The sequence below is a fragment of the Crocuta crocuta genome, unplaced genomic scaffold (genome assembly GCF_008692635.1).
Source record: "Crocuta crocuta isolate KB4526 unplaced genomic scaffold, BGI_CrCroc_1.0 scaffold154, whole genome shotgun sequence".
NCBI classification, from domain to species: domain Eukaryota; kingdom Metazoa; phylum Chordata; class Mammalia; order Carnivora; family Hyaenidae; genus Crocuta; species Crocuta crocuta.
In genome coordinates, this window is record NW_027530545.1 from 10318114 (window position 1) to 10330340 (window position 12227).

Below are 12227 nucleotides of genomic sequence, written 5' to 3' on the forward strand. Positions count from 1 at the left end.
TTGCAATGGCTTTTAATGAGCTGGAGCTGGATAGGAGGCATCTCTCTTCTCTTTACATTCTATTGGCTAGACATTGTCACATGACCACAATTAAACATAACCGAGGCTGAAGATACTGTAACTATACAGTAACTATATGGTCATGAGGAAAAGAAGACTATGGATTTTCTTCCTTTTTTAAAAAATTAGTGGCTCCTGCCACTAACTGCCCTTTTGGTCACCAGAGTCATGTTGACTCTTCTTCCCACCCATCAAACATCCAGTAATACTCTGAAAAGAGACTTAATGCATCCTGCTCAAGTGCATTGGCCATTAGTTATTATATTTCTCTCTATTCAAACAAGAAGTATTTTTTGTGGTCCTTGAGGTATAAACTAAGGAGAAAACTTCTTTCTCTACCTATACATATCTCTACATCAATAGCAGAGTAGAAATAAGCTAACTCCAGGGGCAGCTCAGTCAATTAAGCCTCTGACTCTTGGTTTGGCTCAGGTCATGATCTCATGGTTCATGAGTTCGAGCCCTGCACTGGACACCTAAGGTAACTCCAGTAAAGACTCCAAGTGTGAGGAGAGGAAAATGGTAGACACACAGTAATCACAGAGTCATTGCAATGATGAAACCCTGCTGAGCAGGTATAGTGAAGTCACAATTCATGAGAGATGTACGAGTTCCAAGAATCTAATTCAACTCTCTGGGAGAAGCTACTGTGTCCACTGATCTTCATGCTTAGCTGTACCCACTGTGATATTTTTCCTTGCTCATCGTCATATATGGCCATATCTGAAGTGAACACTGGAAAGTATACTCACTTTTAAAGGTTAAAATCATCACTGTCCATTTTCTACTAATGTAAGTTTGGGGAGCTGAGGGTTGTTATATGATCACAGAGTTTTACAATACTGGAAACGTTTTACTGGCAATACAATTCCCTCAAATTCTTAGTTGGCTTCTAATCTATTTGTTTCCAGTCAATTCCATGAGTCAGTAATAATCAACTCAATTCTTTTTCAGATTTAAACTTGGGTCTCTTTTACTGGTTTATTTAAATTTTTGTTTGTTTATCAACTTAGTTTACTTTCTTGCTCTCATGCCTTTCTCTCAACCTAATGGCAGCTGCTCTAGGATCTAAAACAAAATAATAGGCTTGAATGGGAAGGTAAGCCACTTAATTATTTTGAGATATAATTCACATAGCATTGTATTCACCCACTTAAAGTATACAATTCAGTGGGTTTTCTTAGCATATTTATAGATATGTGTAACCTCAAATAATTTTAGAGCATTTTCATCACCTCATAAAGAAACTTCACTCCTTTTAGCTACCACATATCTACTTCTCCATCCCCCTAACTCTCAGCAAACTACTACTTTCCATCTCTAGATCTGATATATTCTGGATATTTCATAAAAATGTGGTCATAAAATATATGATCTTTTATGATTGGTTCTTTTCACTTACCGTAATGTTTCCTTCTTTTTTTTTGTCATAAAATGTGAATATTTTATTCCAGCTCTGGGAAATGAAAAAGTGGGGAACACATCCTTCCACACAACATTCTAATATAGCTGACATTAATTTTAAAAAGGTAAAGCAATGTGTATATGTGTATCTGTATAAATATTTTTATGCCCACATACATATTTGCTCAGATCTTAATCTCATCAGTGTTTATATATTTACCCTAGTTTTGGGGTTTTTTTTATAAACACCACTAAAAATCATTAAATACATCCCAATATTTCTACTTCTGCTTCTTTGTCAATCATTTAATATTGTTTGAATTAAAGTCACAGTTTGTGCTTTAATTACTTATGTGATTAGTCAAATTGTACATTACATTAGAAAATGTATTTTCAACTTCACACATCCTGTAGTTCTCTATGCAGACTATTTCAGCTTCTAGTGCTGTACATATCTACATCTTCTGGATGGAACTGCCCATGATCCATGAACTTGGGGTCAGGCATAAACTGTGCAGCACCTGAGGTAGATTCTGATTCTGTCTTTGTTTCAAAGATGAGTTCAGTTGGCAAAGGCACTGAGTGTTTCAGGTTCTGAGTTGTTTTTGCAGGTATTTCTATTTCAGCAGAGTTTTCTTCTATCTTGGGTTTTTCTTTCAGTTTAGAAAGTGACTCTTTTCTGTTGTTTTTTGTCCCCAATGATTTAACTGCTTCGTAAATTTGCTGGCTTGTAGTATATGCCTTTTTCCCAGTTACCTTTGTGATTATTACTGACTGAACTGGATAGCAAACAGTTGCTCCTAAAGTGGCCAGTCCCAGTGGATAAGCAATTTTCTTAAACCTAGAACCTTTTCTTGCTGAAAACAAGCCTGCTAATCCCGAAACTGTAATCACTCCAATTTTTGGAAGAAAATCTCGAGGTGGGTTCTTCAGATAGATATAGGCATCTTTTCCATACTGTACTGTATCCATTATCCCACTTTTCACAAAAACATAAACACCCTTGCACCAGCCAATATAATGACCAATTGTTGTGCGGATGTATGCAAAGCCCATTTATAAATGACCAGGCTGTTCTTCAACATATTTAGACTGCAGAGGTGGTGTGGTATATATGGGGAGCCTAAGAGCCGCCAAGTCTGTGACCTTCTCCGTCTAAGTTTTTATATGGTGGGCCTACCGTAATGTTTTCAAGGCACATGCATGTTGAAGTATGTATCAGTACTTCATTTCTTCCTTTTTATGGCTGAATAATATTGCACTGGATATAGACATATCGCATTTAAGATATCCACTTATAAGTTCTTGAATATTTGAATTATTTCTAACTTCTGGTTATTATGAATAATGCTATCACAAACATTTATGTACAACTCTTTCTGTGAACATATGTTTTCATTTCTTTTGGAGTGGAATTATTGGGTTATTAGGTAACTCTAGGTTTAACCATTTGAGGAATTTCCAGACCGCTTTCCAGAATGGCTGAACCAATTTACATTCCCAACCTCAGTGTATAAGGATTTCAATTCCTGCATTTACTCACCAAGTTTTTGTTAGCTGACTTTTTGATTATAGCCTTCCTAGTGGGTATCTCATTGTAGTTTTGATTTGCATTTTCTGGTCACTAAAGATATCAAGCATGTTACAAATGTTTATTGATAATTTAGTATCTTCTTTGGAGAAATGTCTATTTGGTTCCTTTAACCATTTTTCTATAGGGTCTCTTTATTATTGAGTTGTAAGAGTCCTTTATATATTTTAGATACAAGTTCCTTATCATATATGAGATTTGCAAATATTTTTCCTATTCTGTGGTTTCTTTTTAAACTTTCTTGAAAGTCAATTGTAATGAATTTAACTTATCTATTATTTTCCTAGCTGTTCATGCTTTTGGTGTCATATCTAAAAATCCATTAACAAATCTGAGATCATGATCATTTTTGATCATGTTTTCCTCTAAGAGCTGTATGGTCTTAGCACTTACATTTAGTGTTTGATCCATTTTATGTATATAGTGTGAGGTAAAGATCCAATTACATTGTTTTGCATATGGCCATCCAGTTATCCAATGCACCACTTGTTGAAGAAACTATTCTTTCACCATCAAATGGACACACTTGTCAAAAATCAGTTGACCATTGAAACAGATATTTTCTGGAATTTAAATTTTATTCCATAAATTTCTATGTTTATTCTGATACCAGTACCACATTGTCTTGATTACTTTTGCTTTATAGTATGTTTTCAAAATTGGGAAGTGTGAGTCCCTTAAATTTGTTCTTCCTTTTAAAGATTGTTTTTGGTTGTTCTGGGCCTCTTACAATTCCACATAAATTTTAGGATCAGCTTGTCAATTCCTACAAAGAAGTCAGGTGGGATTCATATAGAGATTGCATTGAATCTGTAGATTAATTTGGAAGTTTTGTCTTTTCAACAATATTAAGTCTTCCAATACAAGACCATGAATGTTCTCCCATTTATTTGGGTTTTCTTTAATTTCTTTAAACAACATTTTATAGCTTGAAAAGTAAAAGTTTCGTTAAATTTATTCCTACACATTTGTTTATGCTATCATATAATGAAATTATTTTCTTAATTTCATTTTATCCTGTTCATAGCAAGAAGATAGAAATACAATTGATTTATTTATATTGACTTTATATCATCTCATCTTACTGAACACATTTCTTAGCTCTGTTTTTTACTGGATTCCATAAAATTTCCTGTGTACAAGATTATGTCATCTGTAAACAGATACTGTTTTACTTCTTCCTTTCCAATATGGATATCTTTTATTTATTATTCTTGCCGAATTACCCCTGACTAGAATCTCTATACAATGTTGAAAAAAACTACAGAGGTGGATATTGTCTTGTTCCTGATCTTAAGGAATAATAATAGTACTATTAAGTATCAAGTTAACTGTGGGCTTTCCATAGATGCCCCTTAACTGGTTAACGAAGTTCCCTCTAATCCTACCTTGGTGACTGTTTTTATCATGAAAGAGTGTTAGATTTTGTCAAATGTTTTTTCTGAATCGATTGTGACGAGCACATGGGGCTTTTTTGGTTTTTCTTATTCTATTAATATGGTGTATTACATTCATTGATTTTCAGATGTTAAATCAACCTTGTGTTCCTGGAATAAGTCCCACTTGGTCATGGCACTATTCTTTTATATATTACTAGATTCAGTTTGCTAATATTTTGTTGATGATTTTTTAGTTCACATTCATAAGAAATATTGGTTTATAGTTTTCTTATGATGTCTTTGGTGTTGGTATCAGAGTAATACAGCTTACAGGATATCCTTTTTTATATCCCTGTACTTTCAATCTATTTGTATCTTTACTTTTAATGTGTATCTCCTATAGATAGAAAATAGTTGGTCTTGTTTGTTCAGCTAATCTGACAATTTCTACCTTTTAATTAGATTGTTCGTTCATATTTAGTACATTATGATATAGTTGAATTTATGTCTGTCATTTCATGTTTTGTCTATATTTCTCATGTCTTTCTTGTTTCCCTTCTCCTTTCTGCTTCATTCTGTGTTAAGTGAACATTTCCTACTGTAACATTTTAATATATTTAATTATTTATTTTTTTTTTTACTTTTAGTTATTTCCTTAGTGGTTGCTCAGGGCTTGCTATCCCTCTCTTTACATAGCAGAAGCAGCTTCAAATTTATACTAACTTAATTTCAGTGAGATATAGAAATGCCACTCCTATATAGCTCTATTCCACTTCTACCATTTTGGGGAGTATTATTGTATAGCTATTACATCTATAAATGTTATAAACCCAATAATACTTTTAATTTTATATATAATTTTACGTTCTTCAAAGAACTAAATGGAGAAGAGAAAGTGACTAAGAATTTATCGCTTTTGTTATATTAATCTTGTTATCATTTCTGGTTGTCATCACTTGTTCCTGTGAATTCAAGTTACCATCTGGAGTTGTTTCCTTAGCCCAATACAGCTTTGCTCCCACCCACCTCCTTGTGCTATTATTGACAAATATATTACATTTCTATATGTTACAGGCCCAACAACACATTATATACATATGGCTTTATACAATTGTTTTTAAAATCAGTTAGAAGAAAAAATGAGAATAAATATGCATTTGTACAGTCTATTAAAATTATATCATTTCCTATACATTTCCGTGCTCTTTTTTGCTTTATTTTGTTTGGATTTTAATTACTATCTAGAGTCACTTGCTTTCAGCTTGAAGAAATCCTTTCAGTATGTCTTATAAGTCAGGTCTTCTAGCAACAAATACTCCAAGTTTTACTTATCTGGGAGTATCTTTATTTTGCCTTTATTTTTCAAAGATAGGTTTGCTGGTTATAGGATTCTGGGTTGACAATGTTTTGTTTTGAGCATTTTAGAATATGTTATTCTACTACCTTCTGTCCTTCATTGTTTCTGATGAGAAGTCAAGGGTAAATCTTATATTGGGGTTCCCTTTGCAGTAAGGAGTCACTTTTCTCTTGCAGCCTTCAAGATGCTCTCCTTATCTTCACATGTCAGCATTTTTATATGGTTGTGTCTATCTGTAGATTTCTTTGTGTTAAGCTTCATTGGAGGTCATTGAACTTCACAGATGTGCAGGATAATGAATGTCAATAAATTTTGGAAACCATTAGCCATTATTTCTTAATATTTTTTTCTGTTACTTTCCCTTTCTTTTCTTTGCTGGTCCTCCCATGAGGTATATGTTGGATACTAATTGTGTCCCACATTTCTCTAAGGCACTGTTTATTTTTCTCACTCTTTGTCTCTCTGTTCTTTGGTTTGCATCACCTCTATTAATCTACAAGGTATTAGGTCATTTCTTCTGCTAGTTCAGATATACAATTGAGCCCCTCTAGTAAACATTTTTATTTCAGTTATTACATTTTTTGACTCCTAATTTCCATTTGGTTCATATATATATAGTTTCTTCTATATTTTTATGGATACTCCATATTTGATGCATTATCATCATGATAAAGTTTTTGGATGATGGGAGATTCATGGGGTCTGGAGCCAATGGCCAAGAAAGAATCCTTGAAAAGGTCTTTGGTGCAAAAAATGTGATTTTATTAAAGCATGGGGATAGGACTCATGGGCAGGAAGAGCTGCACTGGGGTCCTATGGGGGGAGGGAGGATACCATTTTATCTATTCAGGGGAGATAAAGTCCAGAGGGAGTTTCCAAAGAGACTTTCACATGCTAAAGACTTACTGAGTCCTAGCTATTGTCAAGCTAAGGTTGTTTTACTCTCTAGCAAAGCATTAATATTAAGACAGTAGGGAGTTCCTGGACTTTAGGCTATGATGGGATTGCCTTTTTCTGGTAAACTGGTAGAGACTCTTAACAGTTTAACCATTCATTTGTTTTTCTCCTTTCCTGTTTTGGGGTAGCTGGGAGTGCCCAAGGAATATCATACATGTCCCAAGGTGGTGGGTGGGGGTAGAGTGCTAAGCTTGTGCTTTGCCCTTCAGCCTGCCTCACACTCCCTCATCAATCATATCCTCTTTTAAAAATTTGTGATTGTGGTTTCCATATTCTTTGAACATATTTGTAGTGTCTGTTTTGAAATTTTTGCTAAATTCAACATCTAGCTGTTCCCATAGGTAATTCTGTTCCCTGTTTGTTTGTTTGTTTGTTTTTCATCATTGGAAACTGAACATTTTAGACAATATATTATAGCAAATCTGAGTATTTGGTTCTCCACCGTCAGGTCTTGTTATTGATATTTAATTGCTTACTTGTTTAGTGACTGGGTGGATTTTCTCAGTAAAATCTTCTCTCAGAGTAAGTGTTTCTCCTCAAGGGGTACAGATTGGATAAACCCTCAGGATGTGCCAGGATGTCAGTGGTTTTGGCCAAGCTCTCTTTGACTATCTTTTCCCTGATCACACTCTTAAGTTCCACTAATTGCTGTCTGATTACTCTACTGTTTTCAACAGTGCCCTGGGGATAAATTGATTCACAAACTAACACAATGAAGTTCAGGCTCTTTTGAAGGGACAGTTCCTAGGTCAGTGTTTGAGATCTGTTCTGACACTAAGGAGGACTCTTTGCAGCTGTCTCTTTCCCTTTTTCTCTCCAGAAAACTACACAGCCCACAATTTAGCCTACATCTCCAAAGAATGTATCAATCTTCTTTCACCACAACTTCTGTCATATCAAGAGTGCTCTAACCTTAAATCTCTCCATGCTCTGTTACAAAATAAAGCCAATTTATTGGAGATAAAATTTGGAGATACCTCTTTCATGGTTTATTTCTTCCACCTCCACATGCACCCCCTAGGAAAAGTCTCTGAGCCATGGCTGGGATGGAAAGGACAATGACACGCTTATCTCTAAATAACATTTCCACATTAGGAGCTTAGCACCCAGTAGAGTTGTGGGAGCAGCAACCCCAGGTCTTTTCAGCTTGTCTCTTTCAATGTGGAACCTCCCACCGCACAAACTAGGACAAGACTATCAGGGCCTCCATGTCCTTGATGGTGCCACACTCATGGTAGAGCCTCCAGCCCATGAGTAGAAGTTGGACAGAAAGGGATTTATTTAGCCGCACTTGCCCACAGCTTAGCCTCACCAACAGGTAACTGGAGCAGGATAAGGAACACTGATGTCCTGCCCTGCCCAGGAAGATAGCCCTCCAACTGGGAGCTAGAAGGGAAAGTCTATTCTTCTCATAATGTGAACCTTCTGTTTCTGCCTTTGTTCTTGGCTGTAACAGTCTGAGTAGAGTTTCTGTCTTCCTGAGCTGAGATGCAAAGGGAGGGCATGGGTCTTGGTTCAAAGACCACATACTCTCACCAATTCTAATAGATTTTCTTGAATAAATATTTCTTCATTTGCTGTATGTCCACACTGTCATTTTCAGAGACTAATTTAAAATTTTTCATCTTGTTTTACTGGGGAGAAGATCGGAGAAGTTCCTCATACTGCCATGCCAGAAATAGCACTCCCAACCCCCTTAATTTTATCTTTGCTCTAGTGGTGAGTCAGGTTTTTTTTCTTTTTTTTTTTTATGAGAGCATTATTGGGACTTTGATGTCACAGTCTTTTCCAGCCTTTTTGCCTAACTGTTTGGATTAGAGAAGCAGCCTTTCCATTCCTAGGAGGTCATTTATATTTGCACATCAGCCTCTTCTTTCCTGGTCTCATCTCATCCTTATAATACCATGTTGAATACAGCAAAGAGCAACACACAATTATTCTTACTCTTTCTAACAACTTTTCCTAAACTAGCTGGCTCAGTATATCTGTCTTCTGGGTTGTTCCAGGCAATTGTTTTACCAAATGTTTAGTCACTTCATAACATAAATCTCCAATATCTTTCTATTCCCCAATATCTGTTTCATTACTTTCTGCAGACCAACTATTATAAACCAATGACCCATATTTTAAGTTTTTGATACGGCAGCAATATACCTCAAAATACGAATTTCTGTTTTAATTAGGTAAGGTGTATCATTAAAATAAATAAACCTTATTAAAATTTATTTCTTATTCATATAATACTCCTGGGCTGGAATGGCCTTTCTCAAACTAATATAGAAATTTAAAAAAATAAACTACTTTATGATGAATCTGCAGGATATCTTTCACACAATACACAATCTAAAATATATTTTTATCTTACTTAAAAGTAGGAAAGTCTATAAAACCTCTCTAGTATAGATTTAAAAGATTTTGGTGAGTATTTACATGCACAAAGCATTATTACCCTGAAATATATTTTTTTGTGGGGGGGGGGAATTTGCAAGCATGTTGAGAGGAGCATTTACAAAACTTTCAAGGTAAGTTTTATTTCCTGAGGTCCTTATATTTTACACATTGTGGGAGATAAAATTTGGAGGGAGAAACACTGGTTCCCCATTCTCATATTTTCACAAAGGGATGGAATATCCACTCCACTCTAGAAGGGAAAATTAATGGGGGAAGAGGCATTTTAAGCTTCTTTCTGCTTCCCACTCAATCCCATGGTGTTCTGAGCTGAACTGTGCACACAAACATCCCAGTCATAAGTTGAGATCCTAACCCTTCAGTGCCTCAGAACATGACTGTATTTAGAGACAGGGTTTTTACAAAGATAATTAAGGTAACATGATTTACATGAATTCATATTGGGGTGCTTGTCCAATATGACTTTCTTTTTATAAGAAGAAATTAGGAAAGAGACAATATGGAGACAGAGAGACAACCATATAAGGGAGACACAGTGAGAAGATGGCCATCTTCAAGCCAAGGAGACAGACCTTAAGAAAAACCAACCCTGCCAACTTCTTGATCTCAGACTCATGGACACTAGAGCTGTAAAAAATAAATAAATAATTTTCTGTTGTTTAAGCCAGTCTGTGGTATGTTGTGATGGCAGCCCCGATAAAGTAATGAACATGGCAAGAAGGATAATATATAATTGGTAAATTTAGGAGAAGTAACAGGGCACACTTACTACCTTCTGACAGTAAAGAGTAGCTAGTAAGCAAGGCACTTATTCATTTATCCAGAAGATAGCTATTAACTACATACTATAGACTGGGTGCTGCATTAGATGTTGCTAATTAAGTAGTAAAACATTCAGATTTGGCCCTTGTCTGCAAGAAACTTGGAAGCTAATGGAGAGGGGGAGAAATGAAGAAACTCTGTATACACAAGAGACCCAGAATATGGAGAAAAGCTGGTAGCCCCATCTATTCCTAGGGAAATCAAAGGAGCTGACACCCATATCTATCTACATTGGGTAGCAGGAGCTAGGGGAAAATGGAGACTGTGGGTCAAAATAGCCAGCCAAAAGAATTTTCTGATCTGCTGACCAGATTATTTTGGTCCTACGGTGATGAGGGGAGCCTCCCCTTGGATGGTAATTAACAGATGGAACAGGGCTTGGATATTGGCCACAGAGACAATTACTGGCTAAGGGTTTCTCTTGTTTTCTAATGACTGGCTTTTGGCTATCACCAAAACCTTACTGATTAACTCAAGTAGAGAAATATATAAAGCAAGCTCTAAATAATGTGTGATCAAACTTAACACATTTCAGTAATGGCACATAGTTTGCTTAATAGTTACTTAATAGTAGTGTGGAAAATAGAGTGTGGAAAATAATAATGAGGAAAGCACAGGCTTTGGAACTGAAGACAATGTCAAAAGAAATATATACATGAGTATTAAGGAAATGCCAACTACTGAGGAGAGAGTAGTGAGAAGAAAAAATGTGGTCCCTGTTACTTATGAACTTGGGAAAATTATTTAATCTCTTAGAATCAATATTCTTATATGACGAATCAGGGTCATGTTAGCTATTTTGAAAAGCTCTTACAAAAAATAAATGGAAAAACAAAGGCATTTAAAATTACTTAGCATAGAGCCTGGAAAATAGCTATGTGTTGAATGTTGTTTCTTTCTCTATTCTGTCCGCCTTTGCTCTCTACAAAAAGTACCAACTTAAAGAGTCCTTTTGGGTATTCTTCAGTGAGTTACCAAATATCAAAAATCTTCATAGCCAAAATCTAAGGCTTAGAGAAAGATGACAGAAAGAGGCTGGATTTTGTGTTTGAGTAAACCCTTGAACTACCATGGATAAAACTTTTAGAATCTTTAGTGTATTCTAAAAGGTGTGTGTGTGTGTGTGTGTGTGTGTGTGTGTGTTATTTCTTCTCTAGTTTGCCAGTTGCCTCATCCTTATCTCTATAGTACTAAACTCAGAGCAAAGAGCAAAAGTGAATGTCAAAAAGAATAATCTGTAGGCACTAAAATAAAAATAATCCGTCCTCTTAAAGCATTAAGAATGATCTTATATTTTTCCGAGCAGAATACTAACATATACATTCAGTAATATAAAACTATCTCCCCTTTCTTCAGAAAAAGATAAGAGCAATGCAAGATAGGGAAGTGAAGACAATGTCTTCATTACAGAGATGAATCAATCTCTGTAATCTTTAAAATGATGCTGAAAATAGCAGAGAACATATAGTTCAGATAACATATCAATATGGGTGTGTTATCTGTATTGTATTGAGCCAAGATTCTCCGTGTACCCAAGCAATTGCCTGTTTGGTTAAGCACTGTAGGAAGAATGCTTCCTTCCTTTTCATACCTTCAGGTAGTAGCCTCAAATACTCACAGAACCTACTTTACTTAGTCATAATCTCAAAAGATTTCATTTGGTGCACTATGCCCCCAAATTATGCTCAAATCCTATAGTCTTATCTCTAAAACAATGAAGTCAATAAATTGCAGATTCTAAAGGCAATATATCCCTTTCTCTTAATTTTTTTTCTTTTTATTTATTTTTGAGAGAGAGGGAGAATGAGCATGAGCAGGGCAAGGGCAGAAAGAGGGAGAGAGAATCCAAAGCAGGTTCCAGGCTCTGAGCTGTCAGCACAGAGCTGAACGCAGGGCTGTAACTCACAGACTGTGAGACTATGGCCTGAGCCAAAGTCAGACGCTTAACTGACTGAGCCACTCAGGCACCCTTTTCTCTTATTTTTGTCATCCCTTCTGATTAATCCCTACCCTGAGAATCAGAAGAATTTTGATTTCGGATAAAATGCTAACTTTTCCAATAGAACTCCTGCTTTTATTTTAATCTCAAATTCTTCCCAACCATCTTTGCCAAATTTGCATTTGAAACAAAGTTGGGCTAGATTTAGATTTAATCTACTATCCTTCACATTGATCAATTATTTTCTTCTATGCAAGGTACCACGTTAAGCTCGTAAGGGATGGCCAAGATATAAAGCAGCAGAGTAAT

At 35.6% G+C, this 12227-nt stretch overlaps 1 long non-coding RNA gene across 2 annotated transcripts; it reads left to right on the top strand.

Moving 5' to 3' along the window:
- The first annotated feature begins 708 nt into the window (after nt 1-708).
- On the top strand, nt 709-9824 carry LOC144234500 (uncharacterized). Of its 2 annotated transcripts, none has more exons than XR_013335982.1 (2): nt 709-852; nt 9635-9824. It is a non-coding gene; the product is annotated as an uncharacterized LOC144234500 (long non-coding RNA). The 2 variants fall into 2 exon arrangements; XR_013335983.1 differs by having other exon boundaries at nt 9638-9824.
- The last annotated feature ends 2403 nt before the right edge of the window (nt 9825-12227 follow it).